The 12,960-nt window shown below is 39.9% G+C and overlaps 1 pseudogene; it reads left to right on the forward strand.

The window, feature by feature from the left end:
• LOC147443255 (DEAD-box ATP-dependent RNA helicase 20-like) overlaps nucleotides 1-7,089 on the forward strand; it is a 77,160-nt pseudogene extending 70,071 nt beyond the window's left edge.
• Nucleotides 7,090-12,960: the final 5,871 nt, after the last annotated feature.

The following is a 12,960-nucleotide window of genomic DNA, read 5'->3' on the forward strand; positions in this document are numbered from 1 at the left end:
CTAGGGACATGTGTATAATGTACATAGCGTTTAGAATTCTATTAGAATGATTTTGTTGTTCTGGTTGAGTTAATTTTTGGTTTCATTTTGTTATTTTTGCAATTTTCCAAAAACAAAAAGGCAAGAAAAATCCATAATCCAGATGAACAAAAGATTGAAGAGATATCAAGCCGTACAAAGCAAAGAAGGTCCAAGAAAATGACAACACTTCACGAAGCATGTCTCAAATGCCATACGCACAATGGGTAATGTGAGAGGTAAGAAAAGAATGCCGATCAGCCTTCAACAAAAACATGAGGCCAAACATGACTGAGAACGGTCATAAAAATTGGGGATGGACTACAAGGACAAAGGAAGTTGGTGATGCGACTAAACAAAAGCACCCATCAAGTGTCAAGTTTCCTATCAGACACTTCATGGGACTATAAGGCCGTATACAAGAAGTAGATCTTTATACTGTAAATTTTCTATCTTGTATGTGACTTAATGAAGCCTAACAAACAAAAGGGACTAACAATACTGACAAGAACATAAGGTGCTAAGATGCCCATCAGTCATTCTCGAGATTGAAATTCAAAAAATTAATCTTGGAAAGCTAAATGCAAGTCCAAATCAAGCTAAACTTTGTCAGGGTCTATGCATAGAGATTACAAGCTAAGGGTTGTTTTTTTTTTAAAAGTCTAATCCCTAGCTAGCCAAAGATGCAATTTTTTCAAATCTGAAGCCATGATAGCCATCAACATACCCTGTACATCATGAATTTTGGGGACAAATTGACAATGATAGCTCATCGATGGTCATCTATCGCAAATGCATTAGGAGAAATATGGACCTTGCATGGGCCTTGTAAGGAATCCTAATTTTTAGGAATTAAGGCTAATGGTGTGTAGGGTTAAGAGGACAAGGGCATTCAAGAAGCTAGTTTTGAGTAGGCTTTTCTAGCCTTTTTTTAGACACATGTAGGATGTGGACCTAGGAGGTCACCTTCTCTCTCTACCTTTTTGAAAGTGAAGGGAGTAAAGAGGTGTGGCCACATCATCAAAAACGTGGATCACTAAGAGCCAAATTTTGACTTTTTTTAAAAAAAGTTATTTTTACTTATTTTTGACTTAAAACTCCCCCCCAACATATATCCATATCAAAAAAGTATTTTTGTACCCTTTTTTAAACTTACAAGCACTAAAAGTCCAATTTTTCAAAAAAAAACTCCCCCCCAAAAAAAAACCTTTGTTCTCTCTTCCTCCTCTCTCCTTTCTCCCTCTCCTCTCCCTCCCTGCCCCCTTCTCTCCTCCTCCTCCCCTCTCTCTCCCTCTCCCCCACTGTCCCCTTCTCTCCTCCCATGTTCCTCCCTCTCCCTCCCTGCCCCCTTCTCTCCTCCTTCTCCACTCTCTCTCTCTCTCTCTCTCTCTCTCTCTCTCTCTCTCTCTCTCTCTCTCTCTCTACCCCCTTGTCTCCTCCCATGTTCCTCTCTCTCCCTCCCCCCTCTCTCTTTTCATCCTTTGCTTCCTCACGCAACAACTACCATGGTGCTCAAGGACATCACAAATCGTATGCATACATATTTTCTTGTTCGCAACGTTTGCACCGAAGGCCGCACATGAGGGTGAGCAGAGGTCATCCCAGGAACGTGGTACCATCGGTGAGATGAATGTTCTAGGTTCTTCAATATCTTGCCAGTACCATCACATATTTGAATAAAACACCCCTTTATGCAAGGTAACAATATACTTCTTACTTTTGATTGTGTTCTTCTTATCATAGACTTTGAAGTCTAAGGTGTTGCCTCTAATTGTTTTGTAGTGCTTGGCACAAAGGTTGCTTTTATGCACAAATAGTGAAAGGTTTTAGGTTAGAGAGGCCAAGTGTCACCACTTTTTCTCTAAAACAGTCTTCTTTGTTACATCTTGCAGGTAGGTGCTTCAAATCCATGCTTATTAGGGATGGAAATCTCATCCTAATGTATATTTTAGGATTGTTTATTTCCAGTTAGATAGAAATACTTGCAAATTTGTACAACATATACTTAACAAGTGTCTTTATTATACAGCTTGCAAATGTTGAATTCATACATGTTTTTGTTACAAGGTGACCTCTTGCTATGCTAGTTGAGTGGCGTTGTTTGCAAGAATGGCTCAAGGAACTGGCATAATATGAAGCTTTTACGGTGGCACAAAGCTCTCCTCAGCGGCAATGTGGCTCCCACTACACCAAAAATCATTATGCTAACATGGAAAGATCCCTAGTAGGACAATGCAAAAAAATTTCATCAGCAGCAACACACTCTTTCCTAACATGAGGGCACTCCTACCAAAAAGATATTTTTATGTGATAGGTCACCCCATGAGCATACCATGTCATGGAATGGATGTAAGAACTATGACCGCACTACTCATTGGAAGTTGTCCACAGATGTATGTTTATCAAAGTTAATGAGAAGAAATTTGGACTTTTTTGTTTGTTGATGTGTAAGAGCACTCTAGGTCTACCATATTTTAGATTGTTTGATAAGTTAAATAAGATTTGTAGTCATTTAAAGTGTAAGTTTGTTTTTGTTTGGTAAGATTGTACATGAGAAGACATGATAAAGTATAAGAGATCTTGACGGAATAAACCTCGATTAGATTCCTACCATGCACTTGTGACACCAGACCTCTCCTTGAACCCTTTGATTTCTATTGTTGTGGGAAGTCCAAGGGTAGTCTATTTTCAAATTTTTAACAATAACTTTTTTTAAAAGGAAATTTTGGTTATTTTAAAGTTTGTACACTGTAGGAGTTTATTCTGATTGTTTTCCTTCAGTTTCAATTTTTGATCGAGGGCACTCCTTGGAAGCCACTTTTGAAGGTGCTAGGGTGAGATTTTGAGAAAGTTTTGTATGTAGGAAATACAGTCCTTAACACAATAAAAAACATTGGCTCTTTGAGTATTTCCAGATTCCATGGTTTTAATGCTCGTTCGAGCCCGTAGGTTAAGGAAAAAGTAAGAAATGTATGTTTTACATCATTTTTTAAGAAATTGCCAACTTGCATGTTGATTTTTGGAGAATCCGAGTAGGATATGATTTTTTTGCATCACACGATGGTCGAAGAGCGTGACAAGATGAACAAATTTGTGTGAGACAAGCCCAGACAGATTCGGAGCCAATTGAACACTAGAAGCTCTTGAAAATAGCCTAAAAGTTCAACACTTTTATAAAAAAAAAACTGCCCACTTGAATTATGGCCATGCATAAAAAAAACTCTTGTACTTGTCATTTTAGGGCCCCAGGGACCCTCAACATGAGGGGCCACAAGGGCGCGCAAATTGGCCATCCAAAAAATTTTGATGGCCAATTTGCGTGCCCTTGTGGCCCCTCATGTTGAGGGTCCCTGGGGCCTTAAAATGACAAGTATAGGCTTTTTTTATGCATGGCCATGAGATAGAATTGGGCAGTTTAATGTATTCATAGCTAAACCTTGTATCATGCCATGCATTAACAAAAAGCTTGTACTTGCCATTTTAAGGCCTCAGGGACCCTCAGCAAGAGGAGCCACAAGGGCGCGCAAATTGGCCATCCAAAATTTTTGGATAGCCAGTTTGCACGCCCTTGTGGCCCCTCTTGTTGAGGGTCCTTGGGGCCCTAAAATGACAAGTATATGCTTTTTTTTATGCATGGCCATGAGATAGAACTGGGCAGTTTAATGTGTTCATAGCAAGCCTCCCCCCCCCAAATGGCAGATACCTAAACCTTGTATCATGCTTATCAACCATTTTTTACTTCCTTCTGTCCATCCCCTGTTCTTGAAAATATCTTGGCCCCTATTTGTCCCTGGATGGCCATTCTGCGCGCCGTTGTGGTCCCTCTTGTTGAGGGTCCCTGGGGCTTCAAAATGACAAATAGGGGCTTTGTTTTAATGTATGGCCATGAGATAGAGGTGTAGTGTTTGATGTCCGGAGTATTCACTATGGAAAATTTTCCTATATCATGTGCGTTCACCACAATGGATTGAAAGTAGCCCTTATAGGCCTTACCTACACATGTTTCTATAACTTCACAAGAATATAAATTCCCTTCTGTTGAACGCATGTGTTATGTTACATATACTTTAGTGAACTCCCAAGGTCAAAGGCCTCACAAATTTTGTGCACTCAGAACATTTAGCACTAGAAATCAACCAAACAAGGAGCCAATGTTTACTTCCTTGTGTTCACCTCGTGTTCTTGGGAATGTTTTGGTTAAGCCATTTCTTTGGTATTTGAAACCACATGTGACCCCTATTGTTATAGTATCCAACCAAAGGTTTCTTGATTAGCAGTTATATAGGTTTGAGTGATATATATCTTCTATGTTAACAATGTATGTATCTATAATTTATGTTTACACTTTCTCTATCCAAATGAGCTATATAGTAAAAATTAAATCCGCAATTCAACAATTAAGTTCACAAGGTGATAGCTATTGGTATGATCTTTAGCAATACCAAATAAATAGCTACCAATAGCGAATGAATAGGGATATTGAAGAAGGGTTGATACCAAAAACTTGTCAACACTACTCCAAAAGGTGGAAACTCAAAGGCTTTATAATATATATGATGAAACAAGAATCAATAATAAGTCACCTCCATATATCTACACCTCCATCTCAAGTTGTCATTTCTCTAAGTCAAGCTTGGCATAGGCATAGTATGGAAACAATAACATTTTGGAAAACAAGAATTTAGCTTTCTCAACTTTTGAAATGTTGCTATTGATATATATTCAACATCCCCAAACGAAGACATCTTGACAAAGGTTATGATCCACTTTAATAAGAATAACCATTAGTGATTAAACTTTCAAATCAAAATATTGCATGAATTTCTTCATGGTGGAATGATTAAGACTTGAGGCTTCAAACATCTTACAGGCAAATCAGAACATCCATAAAAATCGACAATATTTCTCAAATCTGTATGAAACTCCAGTAATCTAAATCAAATACTCTCACTTAGTGCGACACCATTTAACAAAAAGAAATATTTATATTGCATTTATAGAGGAATCCAACCTCATAAAAATAATTACAAACGGAAACAATGGTGTTGTTGTTAGTCTTCTCTTACAAGTATTTGTCTTTCTCATCTAGAGATTCATATACACGAGTATTTGTGTATCTATGACACTAGGGAAGATAGTAGTACTATAGGGATGGCTTTTCTAAGAGCTCCTAGAGAGTACCTATTGGTTCAAGATTCTACAAAAATCCTACTATTCTTATCAAAATCTTTTAACATGGGCGTGAAAGGTTCCTCACGGAACAAAAATAGGGTGATTTCCATCTCTGCACATGGTTGCTTGCTCATGTCCTCTGAAAACAAGTTGACTCTGTAAGTAAACACCAGATTATGTGAGCACAAAGTTATAAAGTATAAAATGATATCATTATGATAATCTAATGACAAATATACAAAGAATAAATTATAAGAAAAATCTTTGATGACTCTCCATAAATAACACAACTTACTTACATTGTGAGACTCAATCACATGCTACAAAACTATTGATGGCGCACCAAAGCCATCAACAAAATAGCACCACCCAATGTTATGAGGTGTGAAGCCTAAACATTGAAAGCCATAAAGAGGTTAATTCCCTCCAGAATGATAAACTTAAAGACGGAGATGATCTTAAGCTCTGAATGTAAGCTACAAGGGTAGTTTTTTCTCACCATTCTTTCTTTATGTTGGAGATGAATCCTTGCAATGACCATGTACTATTCACACCTCCTGTTCTTGTGGTATGCAAGTGATGTGAGTTGATTCTTTTTCCACCTTCGGAAGTAGAGGTTTCCATGTAGTGTGAGTGAATGAAAGTAGAAGGAGTAGAATCTTGTTTCATGCTGTAATGGAGGTGAGAGAAGGGAGAGGAGCTAGCTTGGTGTGGAACTATGTGGTGGACAAGGGGAAGCTGAGATGGGGGAGAAGCTTGCTTGGTGCTACAATGGAGATGGGAGAAAGCTTGTAGAGAGATAATGCTGAACTATAGGGGATGCATGTGGTTGTTGCAGCCTTTGGAAATGATGTTTTGATTTTTTTTGGAAAAAATTAATTTTTTAGTGCACGTTTTTGACTTTTGGAGGTCAAAAATACTTTTTTGACCATGAAATAGGTTAGGGGACCTTTTAAGGAGGGAAAACTTGAAATTTGAATTTTTTTGAAAATTTGAAATTTTTATTGTATTTTTAAATCCGGGCCAAAAAGTGGGGGAAAAGAAGTCAAAGTGGTCCCCCTCCCCCCCCCCTTTCCCCTAGCCACCTCCCTTACCTTCTCACTACGTAAGAGGCCATTAAGAGGTGTAAAGCTACCTTGTCCCCCTACTTTTTTGAGGGTATAGACTGTGTCCACCACCCTCTTTTTATTGGATGGCCTCTAATTAACCTTAATCCCAAAGGGCCCCTAGAGGGTTCATATTTTTCCTAATGGATGTCAGATAAAGCCCTTTTGATGCAAGTTACTAACTTGGGGAATTATCTGGAGTTTGTCAGCTTTAATTAAGTCATGTATCAAGTAGAAGCAGTATAATGATTTCAAAATCACACAAAAGCTAATAGTGGCAAATGCAACCTTGATCACCTTGATGCAAAAACAAAGGAGTCACCCACAAAGAAGATTAGACACAAATGGCAGACAAACCAACCTTCACAAGGTTACATATCGTGTCTTTGATGACGTGGATCAAGTGTTGGACATCAGTTTTCAACCTCAAATCAAAAAAGTTATCTCCCAAATTCGGCCCATCATGCAGACTTTGGATTGGAGTGCAGCTTGGCCTAGAGAAGTTGAAGGTTTAGCCAGAAATTTTCTACAGAATCCTTAAAAAGTTGTCATTGGCTCACAAGATCTGAAAGCCAATCATTCAATTCTACAGATTGTAGAAGTTGTTTCTAAGAATAAGAAATACTCAATACTCAGAATTGACAATGGAGCTTTATCTATCCATGATGACAAGAGTCAAGCTGAACAAGCTTGGGTTCTTTTTTAATTTAGATCTAGCAATAACCCTATAATGATAGCAACAAATATTGTAGTGAAGGACATAAAGTTTGTCATCAATTATGATTCTCATTGATCATAGTCCTTGTCGTCATCCACAAGAAAGCAAAACAACAACAAAGACCACACTGACATCCACAACCGGGTCATGTCAAGGATGACATGAATTTGGAGGGAGGGAGTGTTGACTCGTGGGTCAACAGCACGATATAACTCAACAAAGCCTTATTTTTTGAGAGTTATGAAATGTTGTGGATTATGGTTAGAAACATCATTTGTAATAAGTAGCTAGTCTAGTTGCAGAAGACTGAGGTGCAATGACACTTCCAAATTGTACATACAAATCCATTTTACCCCTGGAACTCTATTTTAGGTTAACCTCTGGTAGCCTTAGTATATAAGGTACCTAGGTCATTTTGTAAAAGAGAACTTTTTATCATAATCAACTTTTTGAGCTGTTGTTGACTGTGTGTGAGAGAAGAAGAGAGAGAGAGCGTGAGCTTCATCCTATCTCTACTCCCCGCTCGTTCATCACATTGGAGATCCGACTCTACACGATCGTGATAGGCTTGGCAAGAACTACGCGACAATGCCAAGCATTCCACGCAAGACGGAGCACACGTGCTGATGCATCAACGAGCCATTTGTGGTCGTAAATGTATCAAACGATGTCTGTTTTTTGCTTCCAAGTAGTCATTAGAATCGTGGCGACATAAGCTACGCATAGGTACTCAGTTTTGGGCTCTTCCAAATAGTGCTATGTCTTCATATGCGGTTTTTGTAGATGGGTCTAGAGTGAGGGTTTTGAATGTAGAGGCTTGGGACAGGTGTATCCTAGTGAGGGGATGGTGTTCCTTAAGTTTTCTACGATTCTAGTATGGTTTAGTGAGTTTCCTTTCGTTTGTGTTTATGTGGGTTGGGTGGTGTAGTTGAGAGTAGCGAGATCCTAAATTGTGATTCAGTTAGCCTTCCAGAGTGTTGTATGCGTGGGATGGTCTCAACCTGACAAGCTAAAGAGATTGCCTCTGTGCGCCTATCATGTCATATGTGTCCTCGATTGACATTATGTTGATCTAGGTTGTGTTGCATGCACGGTGTGATTCCCCCCCCCCCCCCCCCCCCCCCCCCCCCCCCCCCCCCTCCCATCAAAAAAAAAAAAACCAATTGATCACTTAAGTAGGGTGTGCTACCCATGCTAGAAAATGTTTTGGGGCCCCAATGTCTTGTCTCCCATCCTAGAGAATGAGAGCTGAGCTAGGTTTTGCAATACTGTGGATTGCACTCAAGGGTATGTGGAGCTGAATAAGTAAGGATGTGTGCAATTTCTATTGTTATACATAAATGATGACGTGTTACTCATTGCTAACATTCCCCCTCCTTATTTGGCCTACGTCCTTGTGTTCCATTGAAGCACATCACGGGTGACATAATGGAAGATACGTCTGGTAGAAGGAATATTTATTTGTCCAAAAAAAGAAAAGTTGTAAGTATCAAAGACCAACAATCTGTACTATCTATAATAGAGGAGGAGATTCTAGCTGCCATGTGGCACTCTTAGATGAGTCGAACAAGTGTGTGTGTGTGTGTGTATGAGAGATAAGATGAGAGTTTCTCCGACCACTACAGAAGGGATGGAGGGAAAGAAAGGAGAAATAAAGTGTGAGAGGCCTTCAAATTTGAAGGCTACCTTATTTATTTGCACGAGAACTACTTCAAGTTGAAGAGACGAGAGTGAGAGAGAGCTCTGGGAGTTGCACCACAGCGGGGGGGGGGGGGGGAAGAGAGAGAGAGAGAGAGAGAGAGAGAACTGATGCCTAGCGACCTCTACCACACACCTTCTCTATCCGAGCTTAGCCCCACACAGGTGCATTGTCAATATGCTGTATGTGTGTGTGTGGGCCCTAGAGACATTTATGCAAAAGCCTTGCATAAGTTCGTGCACATGTGTGTTATCTCTATATCTCTGGAGATGCTCATCCTGGCGAATGCAAATCCACCTTATCCTGCAATGCTTCCAGGCACAGAGAGAGAGAGAGAGAGAGAGAGAGAGAGAGAGAGAGAGAGAGAGATTATGTGACCCTGCCACCCTGCTCCATGCTAAGAGTAGCACTTCCTTGCTCCCATTCAGCATCTATGGCATGGGAGGAGTTGACAAGACAACCTTCGTCAAGATTTTAGGGAGGTTGAGACCCGAGAAGAAAGCTTTTGCGCACATGCACATGCATGTGCATGTGCATGTGCATGTGCATGTGTTGAGCCCTAATTGCAAATATAATAACGTCTCCCCACACATCCTTGACCTCTGAGCTGAGGCTTATAATGATATGCATCTGTGTGTGCGTGCACACACCCATCATTTCACACACGCACCCCCTTCCACCTACATAGCACGTTGTTGGAGATGATGATGAGCTAAGTTCCAAGAGGGTCTGCTAGTGATGTTGTCCGTAGGTAGTGCTTTAAAAAAAACACTTGGCAAACCTACATATGCAAAACAACATAGGTAAATTGAAAAACTTTGAAGGTTTTTACACCGAAACACTGTTATGGATAAGGGATATGTACATTTATTACTCATTATGAGCTATGGCTATTTATGCCCGGCTGGTCAATGTGTATTCATTTCTTGAGCATTGAAGAGTCTATAAATAAATACGTGCAAGAGGGAAATGTTCACTCTTGCACGGGGGGAGATTGCACCCAGTGCTCGTGTCTTTATTCTCTCCTCTCCTCTCTCCTCTCTTGATGTGCCAGTGTGGCACTCCGCTCTAGGAGGTGCATCTGCACGTGCTCTTCTACTCTCTCTCTCTCTCTCTCTCTCTCTCTCTCTCTCTCTCTCTCTCTCCATACTTGCTATGGATTCCTTGCATACACAAATGTGCAAGTATGTGGATTTTTTGAATTTACCATTGATTATATGCTATTTGTATATTTTGCAAGGCCACCACGCTCCCGTTTGTAGCAGTGGTATTAGAGCTTGGACTACGCTCCTTGTAGTGCAATGAAGAACTTTTACAACATCATTACATTTTGGTTTGCAATCATGGAAGATCTTTGCAAAATAGCTAAGTTATTTTATTTTATTATGTTTTTACTTTTCTTTCTTTGATCCTTATTCTTAGAAAGTTGTAGAGACATTGTATGTCCTGTGCAATGAAGTAGGGAGGAAACCATGTATTATATGTAGATTATAGTCTCCAAGGGCCATAAAGTAGGACAAATGTATAGATCACTAGAATTACACGCGTTTTAATATAGGTAGGATTATCAATAAAAGCAAAAGAAGAAGAAGAGAGGGAGGGAATCTATCATCTCATGAGAAGGAAGAATTTGTTAAAGAGATGGTTATTCGATCATCAAAACCATGCGACCATATACCAAGGAACAAGGTGTGGCAGCTAGGGGAGAATTGTACCCCATTCCCAAGCAAAAAATTTCCACTGTGGGACACTATGCCAAGGCAAATTTACTTTAACCTTTTTGCATTAACAATCGCCTGATGATGATTACAAGTAGAGCTCAGCCCAAGGAGAGTATAACTTTCGAACCACAACTGAAATGGTATTGCATAACGGCAAACTATAGCCATAGATGGTCACCATAACAACCAACACAGGGAGTGCTCATGCGGCAGCACAATAGCGGCAACGGTTATTTGACAAGACCAGCAAGGGCGGCTTGTTGTCTGACAATGATATTCATTCAGACATGTGTGTTAGCACACTATGAATGGTAGGCACCTACTTGCGATAATACATGGCTATTTGAACTTTGGTTATCAGTCGCTCACAACCACCCAACCACTTCTCCATTTCAAAAACGTGTGGCATTCATCTTGTTTATGGCCCACAGTATACACACCCTAAATGCATGCAATCGTGAGAGACCTACAAGTGTTTTGTACCTACACACACTTTTAGTTCAAATTTTCAAATTCTGCATGTATGACCAACATCATCCACATTTAATCTTGTCAACTTGAGACCAACCACCAAACACCTGCAGAGCTGGCTTCTATCTACAGTCTCTATCCCTCTCGACTTTCACCCACCAACCTTGACGGCTTTACCTTTTTGAGTGCCTCATCCACGGCCTCATCCAACAACTGCCAACTCACACACTCTTTCGCTCTCTATCTTTCTTTGTAGTCATTGGCCACTCTTTCTCTACAGTGTGCATGTATCTATACCTTGTCCTCAACACCCACCCACATGTTGGCCACTTGAGTCCTCCAATAGCTATGTACCCACCCCTTTGCACCTCACACACACACACACACACACATAGAGCCATCATAATCTCTTGCTCTCTATCCCTCCTTTAGAGACTCTCCTGGGATTCCTCCTCCGTTTTATATTCCCCCCTATATTCTGATCGTGCTCTCCTCCCGTGCTTTGCATGTGCCCCCCGAGGCTTACCTTCATGTGCTACCTGACCTAGCATGACAATGGAGCCGTTTCTCTCTCTCTCTCTCTCTCTCTCTCTCTCTCTCTCTCTCTCTCTCTCTCTCTCTCTCTCTCTCTCTCTCTCTCTCTCTCTCTCTCTCTCTCTCTCTCTCTCTCTCTCTCTCTCTCTCTCTCTCTCCCCCCAAATACGACTGCTTAGAGTGGCGGGCAGGGATGAAGCTCGGCAGCAACTGCTGCAATACTCGTCGGCTGCAGCTGGGCATTAACACTGATGATGAATATTTTTTTAATATATTTTTTTATACTTCATTTTATTTTTGCACCCAAGCATTGTATTAGATCCATAAGGATTGTATGAGTTTAATCCATAGGCCTTTTGCAGACGTTTAATATAACATTTAATTTCATTTCGCTATCTCTCTTCCCCCTCCAACTACGACTCCTTAGAGCGGCGGACATTGACAAAGCTCTTTGGTGACCACTGCAATACTTTCTCAGACAAACGCCCGATGCCAGGCATCCATGGGAATTGACGATGACGATGATGATTTTAGTCTGTTTTTGTACCCAGACATTGTCTTAGATCCACAAGGATTGTCTCACTTTGCTTTTGTAGGTAATTTTGGCATTTTAAAGACAGTTACTATAACATTTCATTTCTCTCCCTCTCTTCACAACCCCCTACCACCCCCTATTGTCCAAATTTTTCATTAGACAGGAATGTCTAAAGAAGGTCTTATTCGTAGTTGTGTACGACTTTTCTTTTTAGTCTTTATCCAAAAAAATTACCCGACTAAAAAGGGGGATGGATTCTGTGTATTTGTTTTAATGAAAATGATGAAGATGGTAGCACTTGCATATTTACATCAACCAAATCTGTAACATTTGGAATTGACACATGTTGCCGTCTTGGAGTCAAATAACATCAAATTGTAGGATTAAATGTTTTTTTGACGTCTCTCACGACCTTTCTCCACCTGCTTTATCAATTGAAATTAGGCTCAAGCGTTCAATGTTGTAGGTTGACTGGCTACACATAAAATGTTCAAAAAGTACTCATAACTTTACTTTGTGTAGAGGCCATGTGTAGATGATAGCTAAAATTGTTTGACTTAATTGAGTACTGACCATTGAGTAGCAGTCGGAGTGTTTGTATAAGCACTTTGAAGCTTATTGCCATATATTAAGTACAAATATTTATTGGATAATCGAAACAATATAGATCACCACCATGTTTCGCTTTAACTTTAGACAAAAAAGTGAATGATAACCAACAACCCATCCTAGTTTACCAGACTTTTATAGATATGTATGCCAGTTGTTGTGCTTTCTCTTTGTCACTCTTCCTTTTGTGGTTTTCAAATAGTTGTTTAAAGCTCTCAATCACTAACAATTGACAGGTAGATATTACCATTTAGCACCTTCATTATTCGCTTGTTTATACTCAAATTTTCCTACTTTCTATCCCATATTTGTATCAACTATCTTAAGTTATTTAGGGTATAGTTAAATTGTTGTTAAATTTAACAATACATTACCTT

Source organism: Adiantum capillus-veneris, chromosome 14 (assembly GCF_014529385.1).
Source record: "Adiantum capillus-veneris isolate H3 chromosome 14, ASM1452938v2, whole genome shotgun sequence".
NCBI classification, from domain to species: Eukaryota; Viridiplantae; Streptophyta; class Polypodiopsida; order Polypodiales; family Pteridaceae; genus Adiantum; species Adiantum capillus-veneris.